At 41.4% G+C, this 14,463-nt stretch overlaps 1 long non-coding RNA gene across 3 annotated transcripts in view; it reads left to right on the forward strand.

Annotated features, from left to right (window-relative positions):
- Nucleotides 1-14,463, forward strand: part of LOC121088360 — a 51,249-nt gene that overhangs the window by 21,939 nt on the left and 14,847 nt on the right. For all 3 annotated transcript variants that reach the window (XR_005827933.1, XR_005827931.1, XR_005827932.1), the window contains one exon: nt 422-503. This is a non-coding gene — a long non-coding RNA (uncharacterized LOC121088360). The remainder of the gene's footprint in view (nt 1-421; nt 504-14,463) is intronic.

Genomic DNA, 14,463 nt, shown 5'->3' on the forward strand with positions numbered 1-14,463 from the left:
CTGTAGTAAAGACATCTGCTCACTGTGCTATATTTGAGCTGGCATTGAGGCTCTCCCACTCATTGAACGTGGCTTTGATGCTGAGGCATTTTCTCTCTCTGATAATTTATGTACTCCTACTGTGCCTAAAAACACATTGGGCAATGCATACTCTTGTCCTCAGTACACTGTCAATTTTCCATTAACCCTCTTCCTTCTCTGTACCAGAGATAGTTGTAGGAATCTACCCAGGGAATGTGGACTTTATGCTACAACACGAGTGGAGACCTCAGTGATTTTCCTAAGAAAAACTGTTTTAATGGGCTCTCTGGCAGAGAACCACCACAACCTGACAGTTTGGGATTTGACCATCCGGACTGGAGATCTTCCTGGAAGCTGCTGTATCTTCCTTTTCCCCTGAATCTGGGTTTTATTTCCACAGAAAGAAGTGAGATGGGATGGAAAGAGTGTGATACACACCCACGCCAGAAAGCCAGCATGCACACCAGGATCAGCCACTACAGGTACTGCTAATATTGGGCAAGAGGATGTCCTGCAGATAACACCATGTTTTGTTTTCAATCAGCAGCCTCAGTTTTAGCACACGACTTTATACATGACATGTGGCACACACGGTGGAGACTGCTGTAGCCATCAATCCAGTATTTACGCAGATATGAGCTAGCTATGAAAGTTGATCTCAGCAGCTGGAGAGAGAACAAGTTTTGTGTCTTTGTATTCTGCCATGTTATTCCACATCTTTTCAAAATACGCAATGATCTATGCCCCACAAGTGCTTGAGGTGACTGGTAGTCCTGTCTTCTTACAAATCTTAATTGTAACGCACAGTTTCCCCATGCAGACAGTATTTCTGTGTTGTCTGCTAGATGAGTATTTACCAGTATGTGTCCTGTCTGGGCAACGAGAGAAGAGAAACTTCTCAAACAATTATTAAAAAGTGTGGAAAGAGGCACACACCAAGCTCTACTTCCTTGAGGACGGCACCACCTAACACTTCACTTGGTTGAGATTCCTGTCTCTGCCTGGGATTTGCAATCATTAGTTGCCTGCTAACGCTCAGTGCCTTTAAAACACCTTTACAGGGGTTCTTTCTCATGCTAAAAAGATGTCAAAGTAGGACATCTTCTGTTTGACATACATAGTAAATATGCCAATAGTCAGGGCAAACATACCTTGGATGGTATAAAGCTGAATTCAGGTTTTCCATCAGCTCAAGTTTCTGCTGTACCCCACCAGACTTACAGTAATGTTCAGATGGCAGGAGGAAAAACGTGGCTTCAACAGCATTGTCTATTGAAAGTGCTGCTCTTTGCATGCAAAAATGTAAGAGAAATTCCTTTTACCAAATGGTAAAGAAGAGATTTGGGGCATTTCAATTCCTATTTTAATACAAACCAGGAGTTTTATTGAAAAACATGACCTCTGATTAGGTCATACAAAGTGGAATTTTCAGAGGGATTTAGGACCCACAGTCCCAGGGCAGTCTAGGGCACTGGCTTGTGCTGTAAGGAAAGGAACTTGAACAGGATTTCCCATTTTGAGGCTCATCCAGTGTGATCTTGGGGAGGACATAGGGGCATCAAGTTTTCCCTTGAGGTATGGTTAAACTAAAGGATCAGGCCCTATTGGTAGGGGAGATAAAGGAATATCCCAGACTCGTTTCAGCATCAGGCAAGTCTTGTGCAACTCTTTGGTGCTTTGGTGTCTGTATGTGCTTATTGTGAGGAACTTTAGATGATTGTGAAAATTTAGTGGTGGAAATTCATGTGCTGAAGAAATTTTACCTCATGGGGTGTGTGTGTGTGTGTGTGTGTGTGAGAGAAGAATTGGATCTGATAGAGTAATGGGGGTCCCAAATCCTCTTTGGGTTGTTAGACCTCCAAAACCCCTCTCCCCCATCACTGTTTTATGTGGAGCAGCTAACATGACTGATGACTGTTTATGTTTCCTCTACCACTGAGAATACATATATATCATACCCTTCAAATCACCAACATGCTGCTGCACTCACTGAATATAGATTGCAATCATCTCAACAATTAAACCACAGAATTATTAAACAACTTGAAAGACTCCAGCAGAAATATTGTGATTTTAATGACTTAGGATAAAAAGCCCTTAAACAAGAATGCAAAACAGCAATAGTTGCGCTCACAAGTGCAAGCTGTACAAGTCAAGAAGGCTGAGAACAATTTGAAAAGGAAAAAGCCAGACTTTGCTTTTATCCTAATTTACTTTCAAAGCCAGGGGTTTTGGACACGCTGAACTGTGCTTAGTCTGATTTATTATTTCTGTTGCTGGTTTTGTTATGTCAGTTTTTCTGTGGTGCTTTTTCCCTCTTTTTATTTTATTTAATAATACTTCTTGTCTATTTTTTTTCTTAGAGGTCATTTAGAAAAAAATTACATTCTACAAGTGTAATCATGAAGCTGGCAGTCAGGTTATTCCTTTCTGTGTGTTTCTTTTCTAAATCAGGTTTAATGCTGGCTTCTGCTGTACAGCCTACCAACCAAACAGAAAGTCACAATGTAATTTGTGGTGTGACCACACACTCTTCCTCATCTTTCTTCTTTACTTTGGCATAAAGACCCTTTCGGTGGAAGCTATTCTATAAAGCTAGTTATTGCTTTGCTTTTCTTACATTTATGTTCACAGATAAAAAAGCATTATGAGGAAAATTCAGTGTTGCTCCAACCTTGTTTTGCTTTATGTCGTGAACAAGACTGTCGTGTAAAGGCCAAAGAAGCACCAAAGAATCATGAAAGATTCATGTTTGTCATGTTTTGACAAGGTGGATATGAATGAGGAAAAGTGATTTTGAAACCACAGAAGGGAAATACCTGTGTTGCATATGTTGTTGGATATTGTCACTGGTGAGGGGAATGTGACATCCAGCTCTGTGCCTGAAAGCAGTGTTTTTCATTCATTCTTTGTATTTAGCAAACTCACTTTTCCACAGGAACAGTTGCTGTGATTTCAGCAAGTGTAGGTGTACAAAAAGTCAGACACTGGTCTGACAGCCAAAGAGGGGGTCCTGGTGCTCCTTTATACCCCGCCAGCTCTCCCTTTCCCTCCTTGCTGCCGCATGGCACAGCTGATGCTCTCCACACAGAAGAGCCAGCTCAGCCTGAGAGATGCTGTTTCTGTTTTTTTTCCAGGCCCTATGGGCAAAGTGGAAGAAATGGAGAAATTTAGGAAAGACATTTTTCAGCCCCATGTAGCTTCATTCTTGCAGCTTTCCCTCAACCTATGCCTATTTTACATAACTTTCATTCTTGCTACATGTCTTATTTAGCCTCTGGGCTAAATGGAGTGCACAATAGTTTGAGCCAGTTGAAGATTGTTTCTTCATGCAATAAAACTGCATTTGCTTCATTTGACATGAATGATAAGCAGGAACTTCTGCAAATCAAACATTCATTCTTTCTCTGTTACACAATGATTCACAACAACAATTTCTTTTGGTGGTATATTAAAAGATTTTAATTTCTCCGAATGGAAGTCCATTTCTATTCTCTTTTCCCCATTACTTGCATTTATGTTAGCACCGCAAAGACAGTTCAGCACAGGGCCTTTCATCAAAAATGCATAAAAAATAAGAAAAGAGTGTGAATTAGATGATTTCTTCCCAGTGCCATCTTTTGGCTATTATGTTGCAGAATGTAAAAGCTCTGAAGAGCTACCTCGTTTTTGACTTTGCCTGCAAAAGAAGAGATGGAAATACAGACCCATTTCATTTGCTGTTATTGTGAAGGCAGTAAATCGCCCCATTTTTCCCATTTTGCCTTTTCCCAGAAAGGACTAATCCTTCCTCTCTATTTACTGCCCTCTTCATTTGAAGGTACCCCCATGTACCTCCAGTTACACTAACCCCACATCTTCCTGCTGAGCTGGCTCTTCCTGCAACATTTTTCTTTCACTCCATCCTGAGACATTCTTCTTTTTTCTGGAATATGGTGCATTTTCAGGCTAGGCCTAGGGATGATGTCATGATTTGGAGTCAGGGCAGCTTCAGCAGGCTCCTGGAAAGCGCTTCTCCTCCTGGCACACTCTCACCTGCCAAGCGCATGGCAAGGCACTCACCCCCTCACTGCTGCCGTGGCTGAGCACCGATGCTCTTGCTGTTCACAGGCTTTCTTTTAATTGCACAGCATCGGCAGCTATCCAAAAGGATCTTAAACAGAGCCACTCTCTCCCCATCTGGCCAACATGAGATGTGCTGGGTTTGGCTTAGCTGGAAGCAGTTCTATCCATGTCTTTTGAGGTACTTTCACAAAGCTCGTGGCTTGTTCTTTAGGAAAGTGTTACAGCTCACAGGCACAGCTAATTAGCACTTATGAATAAAATAAAAAAAAAAGTAGGAAGGAAAATTAGAGTAAGAAGAACAACAAAAATGAACTGAAAGAAAAACAATGTAGGTCTGTAAAAGCAAAGCACTCTAAAATTCATAAAAATAATATTGATGCTGTAGGTTTTACAGTGATTTTTCATACCCAGTCTGCCTAATATAGAGCAAATACCCTGGTGTATAGTACAGCTGAACCAGCGAACACACAGAGGTATGTCTGTCTGTCAGACAGGTGCCTTTCACGCAAACAGCTGGGAAGCAGGAGAGTACTTCAACAGGGAAACCAGAGTAACTCTGTGTTTGGGTGTGTGATTGATGCTATTATGAAATTTTTAATAACCAGCTGAACAAGGGCCACTAGTCTCACTTTACCTTCCTCTCTGTGGCTGCAACTCATTGTTAGATATTTTTTTTTAACAACTGTATTATGAAAAGCTTAGAGGCATGAACTGTGCTGCAGAAGTGACAGGCTGCCCTCTCGACAGCTAAATACAGGCACCAAAAATCTTCCTGGAAAAAAAGTACAGTCTTTCAAACAATCTACTGACTACAGGACAATACATACTTTGAGTCCTACTGCTAGAAGGTAAGAAATTGGGTGTAGCAGGTAGTTAAAGATTGTACCATGGTATGAAAAATACACAGATGGGCTGAATAAAGGCTAAGCATCACTTTGGGCATAACTGACATTTTGAGCCTCTTGAGTGCTTGACTTTGCAATTCTACTCATACTCTTAAGAAGGACCATTGTTTTCGTGATTGTCTGCTAGCACGATCAATAGGCTCAGTACAGCCAATGTATCCTATTTATCCATCGATCAATACACACACTTTACATTGTCTAAGAGAATGAATCAGTGACCAGAAGAAATCTACATCAGCTATCATGGCATCACAACAATTCTGGGATAAATCAGGACAGAAAGAGCAAGTTGTGTCAAACTTTGTGTTTCCTGTCAGAGTAGAAAGCTGTGGCTCTTTTCTAACTTTTTTATTTCCTTTGACTCTGATTAATGCCAGCAAGTCATTCCAGGGAAGAAAAGCTGCCCAGGAGCCAAGGGTTGGCCACTACTGTCTCTTTCTATCTATTTGTTTATGCTGGCTCTCACACCCTCCCTATGTGCCTAACCATCTTGTGCTACTTTTTAATAGCAACAGCGATGTCCCAAGACATACTAGCCTGGAAGATCTATTTACAGTTTGTGCCCTAGCTGTCAGAGGTGATCATTTCCCCCAGTATTGCATTTTATGGAAATTTTGTGCAGTTCCAAAATTTCCTGTCAAAATACACCTTGTTGGTAGGCTGTTGGGTAAGGAGGGGAATCAAGATTCTCATTTTTAGCATTAGGTAGAAGAGGAAAAAAAGCAACCATGATCCTGTATGACAAGTCAGATGAACCAGGGCTGGGTGATAGATAATAAACATCAGGCTGGGACTGAAATGATTGAAGAGCCAAAGGTTTTCTTTGCTGGCAGAAATAATTTGGTGAAGAGAATGGCCCTGTGCTCTCTTTCCCTGCCAGCATTTCTTTGCTCCCAAGCTGAATCAGACTCAAATCTTGTGAAATAAATTAAACAAAACAAATATAGTTCATAGCTTTCCCTGCACAAAATTCACTTCATAAATAGTCTGTGGATATTCTTGAATCGTTGTGCCAGCTCTATAATTAGGAAGGGAAAAGGATATCTCATGCAAATTTCATGCAAATTTCATCAAATACAATCTTCAATGAGTAGCACTCCTAGCTGTAACATGAGCCCAAAAGTTGCTCTGAGGTTTTTCTCTCCTAATTCTCATTTTAACTCTAGCTCCTGTGAGAATCTCCAGCCCCACTGAGGGGTTCAGCACGTCTCCCTCTGTCCTGACTCTCCCACAGACCTAAAGCTGCCTTCCCCATCAGGAGATAACATTTTTACCTTCTGCCAATGAAGAAAAACTCATCTTTACGCTCAGGCAACAGTCTTCCTAATTATGTCTGAAAGCCTCAGATGCTCCACCTCCTGTGTAACGGGAGATCCAGCTCCACCATCACGCTGCAATTTCACACGCTGACAATTTGTTCTTAGGCAGCAGTGACAGCACACAAGTGAGAGATACGGGTACGGTGACATGACAGAAGATTCGCATCAGCTTGATGCCCCCGCTGCCCCAGCCCTCACTGTTTAAACCTTGTGTTTATCTTTCTGAGTGCCAGCAGCTATGGACCTAGGTGAGAAACTTAACCTGGAGAAAGACTTAAACGTGGGCTTGCAGATAAACAGACATTTGAGGTCTGTAAAAGTAATATAATTTTGTAGGTTTTTAAAACCAAGCCCAGTGTCAAAACTGACATGCTCAAGAAAAAGAGGTGTGCAGGGTGATGAAAAAAGAGGCATTGGGAAGAGGGTGAACAGAGGCGTTCCCCATCTGGCATGCAAGTGGACACATGTGCACAGCCTGGGAAACAATCCAGAGGGACAAGCACTGCACAGGGCCACAAGGCTGTGGCATGCTGCAGGACTGGAGAGCTGCTGTGACCGCCCACGTGGGTGGGTGCCAGCTCTGCAGGTGAGATGGGCAGTGGGGAAGAGGAAAGGAAATGCCCTCTGTGCAAAGCAGCAGCTTGGTGGTGCAGAGCATTGCCATGGGACAGGTGGTGGGCTGGGTGCAAGCTCATGGCTCACAATCAGAGGAGAGGCCAGCGAGGACTGGTAGGTGGGACGTCATGGAGCAGCTCTGAAAAGATCTCAGGAGACCGGCAAGCCTTTAAGGACAGCATCTGGCAAGCACAGGTAGAAACCACCTTGATGTTCTGGAAGACAGGTGGCTGGCTGTAACAGGAGCTGGCTTAGTTACACAGGAGACTCATAGCAGAGCTCCCGCACAGAAAGGCAGAACGCAGGATGGGGAAGAAGGGATAGGCTAAAAAAGAAAAGAGCAATTATGGGAGAGTATTCATTGGAAATATTCTCTTTTCTCCAGGGAAGAGAGTATTTATAAGAATCTAGGGGAAAAAAGCACACAAAGAAGTTACATAGCAGTCTATCTTCAGGCAGAATTATCTCTCTAAATGTCTCAAGTCGCAGATGACTTGAGATGGAAGCTCTGCTAATAATTTTTGGCCTGAGACACTGGGCTGGGAAACCCAGAATGCTTTCAATAATACAACCCCCCCCCCCCAAACCCCAAAATATCAACACTTGTAAATTAGTTCTTTGAGAAAGGTTTTATAGTTGGCAGGGTGACACAGCCGATTTCTGTTGAGAGACCTTCTGTGATTGTGTCTTTTCAATTTTCCACATGACTTTCAAACTAATCAAACCTGCTCTGGTCCTTGAACCTAACAAGTTAAAGGACCAAAAGCTTAGACAGAAGGATAAAATAGCACAGCCATGTCTTAAAAATAAAGTTGGAAACAAAGTTTTCTGAATCTTGAACTTCGGGGATGACAACTAATTTCCAGGAAGGAACTTGCCTGAGGCATGGGGCTGTGGACAGAAGTGGGGCAAATATCAACACAGGGCAATTCATTATAATAATGGAAGATAATGATGGAGGGGCTTGGTCTTGTCACTCACTTCATCACCTGATTTCCCTCCTTTACCCAAGCACTGACTAGTCCAAGCGTCCCTGCGGTCTGTAACAACGCTGGACCTAGCACCGCTTCCATAGGCTGTACAATGCCGCTGTTTTTTCCTGAGATTCAGAGGCATATGGGCATTTAATTGTCACTTGTGTCTTTGGCAGCCTCCCAACAGGCACTCATCAGTTTGGAAATAGCCATCTTGTTAAGAATTGAAATCTGTCAGTGTGGAGTACTGTACCTGGGGGAATCCTGTACACAGGGAGGTCAAATACATTGAGGCACTCGAAAATACTGCTTTGGTCTATTGTTCCAATTTCATTTGACCCATTCAAAATGTCAGTCTTGCTCTGACAAATGCATGGGCTATATTCAGCCAGGAACCAGCAATGACAGAGCACAGGCAGGCTGAAGGATGGCAAGTACCAGCCTAGAAGGAATCAGCAAGGGAAGAAGAGAACAAAGATTAGAACAAGCTCTGTTCTATGCATTAAGCAACTGGGAATGATAAACAAACTTCCTTTATCGAGCTCTAAGGTTTGAGAGTCTTAAGATGAAGAGCCCTACGTTGTTACCCCAGGTCGCCAAACAGGAACAAACAAGACCTGTTCAAAGTCAGCCTTTGAACACAGCAGCTGATCCCTATAATGTTATTTTACATTGGCATTACAGTAGTTGGAGAAAGAAACGTTACAAAATGACTTGAGAACGGAGCTCTGGCGGTGTGGTAACAGCACCTTCCTGTTCCTATCAGCACAAGCCGGGTAGGAATACAGCTGAAGACTCTCCGTTGGGTTTTGTGTTGTTTTTTTTTTTTTTATATGCAGCACATGGGTATCCTGATCAAGCCACATTTCTTCATTGTTTCTGAACCAGCAGAGCTGTTCTGACAAAATCTGATAATTGGAACACTGACCACAGGAATCCGTCCTTAGTACAGCTGGCTTCACATAAACCTGGTGCAGAAGCATGAAAGGACAAAGACAAGGACAAAATGTAATTCTCAGAAAATTAGCTGAAGTTACTAAAAGAGACCTAGAGCTAAAAAAAAAAACAAAAAAACCTCCCAGTCTCAGTTTCAATATTCAGTGTTTTCAACATTTGAATTCAGTAAAATCTAAACATTAATGAATAATTTTAACATGAGAATTGGAGAAGCTAGGATCTGAACAAACCCCACTGGCCCTTTTTGAGCCCTAGGTCTGTTTTAGTAACTTCAGCTAGCTTTCCCAGATGATGTCATGTGTCAGCTGATGCCTCTGCCCCCACCATAGCTCAAGGAGATGTACCACCCCTCACCGCTGGGCAGCCCAATCCTTCCCGCTCCCCTTCAGGGAAAATCATTGAGTTAGTTCAGACCACCCACAGAAATGGTTTTACCCCAGAAAGGGAAGTCTCCCTCCAGCCTCTCGAGTCCCACATCTCTTAACAGTGGGGAGGCTATGCTACCCATTGGCCATCTAGATCGCAAAGCCCTAGGAGAAGGACTTACTCCAACCAGCCCCAGGAACTGCCAGGCCTCTGTATTTCAAACTGCACAATAGTTACAGTTTGAGCAAAGCAGGCAAAACAAGCTGCAAAGAATTTGTTTTATCCAGACATCATCCTTGAAATTTCAGGCAGAAATGAAGTAGAGGCTGCTCCTCAGCTTCTCAAAAAGGCTCCAGCCACACATGAGCCCACTTGCTGTGGTCTGAACATATTTTCAGCCAGCATCAAGTCACTCGCAGCAGTATTTCAAGTACAACTAGAGGTGGGATGCAGGACAAGGGCTCTCTCAAGGGCAGAAGATCAAACCAAAGCTTGCCAGTTGCAAACGAGTGCAAGGACTGAATCTACTTCACTCTCTTGCTTTAATTTTGAAGTCTAGGGATGATACAAATTTAGACAAATGTGACATTGTTCTTAAGCTCAATTAATGCTTGTAGATTTTTGGGTGAGAGACTTACCAATTGATGAGAGAAGCTTGTCCACAGAAGACTGGAACAGAAAGCAGAAGAAAATCTCAGAGATCTGACAAATTCTTAAGTATTTATTTCAGGTTCTTCCTTTGTTACAGATTGTACGGAAAATATTCCCTAAAATGTTTTACCCATCTGTTGAAAACACACACGCATTTTCTCTTAAATATTGCATTTATTAAGATGTAACCCTGTATATGCTTGCTAATTTTCATAACCACCAGAACCCAATCACAAAATGGAAAGAAATCTTAACACCAAGGACAGAGCTGGAGTGCTCAAGGTGCATGTGCTACACAATGTTACACACAGGCATCAGCACACAGCAGTAGCTCATTACTTATCTCAGCCATCTGAACTTCAGGCTATTTTAGAAAAAGTTGGCAATCTTTCCACTTCCCAACGAAGACTCTGGAGTACACTTCTCTAAAGTCAGCAAAGTATTCCCGATTTTTCCAAAATTGATACCAGTTCATTATAAAACAAGCTCAAGCACCATTTGTCAAACCGAGTAGTCAGCCTGGTATAGCCAGAAAGGCACCAGATTATGACTTAAGGCAGATACTACTGTCCTATCACAACCACAACCAGGCAAATCAACCATTTCATTCTTCTCTGCTTTCTGGTGATATTTGTATAGACTGCTCATCCTTCAGGGAGGAAGCTGCCTCTGAGTATATGCTCTTGCAACCTGAAGTACAAGCAGTCATTCCTGTCATACATATAAAAGCAAAATATCTGGGTTTTGTTGTTGTTGTTGTTTGCTTTTTGTTTATTTAGGGTTTTTTGTGCATTTCCTCACTTACACTGATCTGCTGCTTAGCTCACTGTGGAAGACCTGCCCAAGTATGTAGCCACAAAACAGGACTTTATACAGAACATTAATCTGCCCTATCTCATCAGGTATCAGGACAAGGAAGACTTCCATATACTCAATTGTTCGTTAACGTAATCAGTATTAGTACTTAATGGTATGTTTCTTGGTTTAAAACCCAGGCAGACTTATTTGGTATTTATCTTTTACCCTACCACCTTAAACCTTATTGATTTAACAGCTGTGGGAAGACAGACTGGATGGTTTGAAGATGAAGTCTGGAAAGCAAACACTACCTTCTGCTACTATTAAGAAAGCAAAAGATTCCAGTGTATCCAACCACAACTGAACTCACCAATCACTTGAACAGGAAGCAAGGAGAACAAAAGAAGAAAAAAAAAGGAAAAAAAAAAGGAATTACCTTGGTTTCTACACTGTACTTGCTTCAGTTTATAAAGACAGACATTAGAGTGGAATATTCCTACAAAATGGAGCCTGAAGAAGCAGAACTGTTGGAAGGAACTTCTAGAAACAAAGCCTTGAGCAGAAATTTTTAGAAAACTGAAAGAAGCCTTCAGATGACACCTTTAGAGGCTGAGCTGCTTGCAACTAATGACAGGAGAGGGTAGGCAATGGAGAACATAAAGTTTTGAACCTGATGAAAAACAGAAAGGGCACAGTGAAAAGGAAGACTGAATTCAGAGAGAGGGAATCAGCACATGGTGACAGATGTAATGAGAAAGATCTGATACAAATGGTTCATGTGAAATAGTACAAAGAAAAAGGAACAGACATGCATAAAACCCACACAACTTCACAGCTGCAATCAGGCTGAACTGCATACTTAGAGAGTTGCGGCAACAGTGAAAAACACAATTTCACCTTTTATTCCAAAAGCTGTATTTTCCCTAGGCCTAATGGGCAAAGCAGATAAGCTCAGATTAATCACTAATGCAATTCCAGGTCATCTGGCAGACTTGCACCTGCCAATATCACAAGACGACTAGATTCAAACTTCAGATGTGTTCCTGAGACATCAGAGTAGTAGTTTCCTGCTCTCTCAAGGATAATAGGTAACAAAGGATTTTACAGGGTAATTTTGTCTTCTGAATAACACAACCCTTAGAAATAAACCTTAAGGAAGTTACTAGTGTCATGCAAAGGCAGCCATGATACAACACAGTTAGTATATATATTATACAACTGGTTCTGTAAGATCTGAGAAAGAAAAATATAGTGATTGACAGCTGCTACAAACGAAAAGCTACAAGGTGAATCATACTTGGGGAGAAGTGAGAATCAACAAATGTGCAGCCCTACTCTTTTATCAAGGCCCTTCTTGCTACCCCCTAGGAAGTCACTAATTCACTGAAAAAAAAGAAAAATAAAAATTTGCTTACAGTTGCCATCATATGGGACATCAGTGAAAAAGAGAAAAGATGTATATTGAATGCCCCAAATCTTAAGTTTCTAATACTGACAGCAGAGCAATCTCGAGCTGCCTAGACATGACAGCACCTAAATGCAACTCTGAAAGCTTCAGGCACTTAGTAGTCTGCTCTCTACTACTGCTGCTGTTCTAACACTGCTCAGTGAGGTTTCATGGGAGGAAAATCTGAGGGTGGAAAAAGGTACAGGAGACCTGGCAGTTCCCAAATAAATTATGTCATGACAACAGGTTCAAATTATGCCAATGGAAAGAAAGGATAGCAAGTGTAAAAAGCAACCAACCTGACCAACAAAGAGCTCTTCAGTGGTATCAGAAGGAAAAAGCATATAAGTAAAGCAGGACAGATTATTTAAGAATTATTAGGTAGGAGCAACAAGAGAACACAGGGACTATATCAGAACCAAAAGATGAAAAAAAAGTTGCAGTTGACAATATGAGATTGCTCTGTAAGTACGCCTGCATCAGAAGAAAAAAACCCAACAAACCGACAACCAGGAAGCATTAGTTACACAAGATGGAAGAAAAACAACTGACAGCTAATGACATTAGAAATGAACTTGTCAATGGCTGTTCTCACTTCAGTATTCCCTAGTGATGGCAACTCTAAGCAACTGCATTCACATTGACAAAGAAAGATCTCTGCCTAGTAAAAGGAAAGAATGGGTTAGAATGTGTCCTGAACTTCAGTGTCCACAGGTTCTCTGGGCCCCAAAGGCTTCTCCATATACGTTATGTTAAAAATTGGTATGTAAATTTTTTACCACACAAAAATATGGTAAAAAAGTACCCTCAACCCCAGTAGTAATAGTAGTTGTATTTGAGAACTGGCAAGTTGAAATGCCTATTTGTAAACAGAAAGACAAGGAAGAAGAGAAGCAGCAAAACCTTCTTGACCAGAGTCAAGGCCGTTAATTTCTAATTCTAAAAAATATTTTGGAGCAAGATCTCAAACTATACTCTTTTAACGCTTTCCACAGTAACTGACAGGTCAGACAAGAACAAGTTATGTTAAAATCCTTTCTTCTACATTAGTGTAATGAAAAAGCAGTAAATGAAGGATCTTTATCTTGACATCTATCACAAGATAGTCTCATAAGCAAGACTAATACAGTTCAGATGAAACTATTACTTTATGAATGCAGAGCTAGAGTTATCAGAAAAAAAAAAATCAGTTGACCATCAAAACAGAAAGCTGCAAGGATGTTCTGCAGATGTCCTAGGATCATTTCCAATTACATCCTAATAACCTAGATGAAAATCAATAGACAATATAGAGTTTAAGCATCTCCCAGATCTACTAGAGGACAACAGGCAAAGGAAAAAATTATCTTGACAAGTTAAAAAAAGTTGTCTAGAAAAATCTTTAATACTAATAACAAAAGGAAACATTCAAAACTCAAGTCTGAATCAGTCACTGCAGCAAACAAGACCTCAGATTTCTGACACCTTGAATGCCATAACATAGCAAAGGAATAGAAAGTATTCCAGTTTAATTGCCTCACTATTTACCTTAGGTTTCTTCCCCTGACACAATAGGGATATAACCATTGAAATGGTGTAAAAAAAAAAAATAATCTCTCCCCAAAAATAATTCTTGACTTACTTCAGATCTACAAATCTTTTATGAAACTTCAATTTAGAGATTTGGCAACCGTTAGAAGGGAAGAACACTGCCACCTCCTGGAGCAAGCGAAACTAGCAGTCCCCTGAATGCCTCTGTTCTGCTCTCCATCTTGCATCGCTTTCTATGCACTGAAAAGTGACCTCAGTCACCATCAGATGTTGTGTTTGGAAATACAAACAAAAGGCTACGGTAGCCTACCACTTGGCAAGATAAATCTTGGCGGCTTAGGTTTAGTAGAAACGTGAATCAGGTCTACCCACCCACCCCAACCAATTCTACATGCATGAACAAGTTTCCTTTCAATCAGCCCTCCTTAGCACCTACAAATCCTGAACAGAAATCTCCATAAATGCAGGACTGTGACCAGAAACCAAATACAGGAGCTTATTTTTGTTAAAAGCACAGCAGACTGGATGAAGTGGAGTTGTAGGTGACTCCTGGCCTACTGCTTTCAAATCTTTCTGCTATCAGCTTGCTTTTACTGTCAAGGACCCATGTTACAGCCACCTCTTTTCATCCAACAACCTTCAAGGGGCATCTTCTGAGAATGTACCAAATGCTCTATTATTATAACCTAGTCAGGTACACACCTCTGTGCTACACTAAACAACTGGTAACAGTCCATAAGAAGGTACACTGTATCTGCAAAAACTCTTATCTATAAAATTACTTCAGTAATGCTCCCCCCCCCCCCATTTCTATC

This window comes from Falco naumanni, chromosome 5 (assembly GCF_017639655.2).
Source record: "Falco naumanni isolate bFalNau1 chromosome 5, bFalNau1.pat, whole genome shotgun sequence".
In the NCBI taxonomy this organism is placed as follows: domain Eukaryota; kingdom Metazoa; phylum Chordata; class Aves; order Falconiformes; family Falconidae; genus Falco; species Falco naumanni.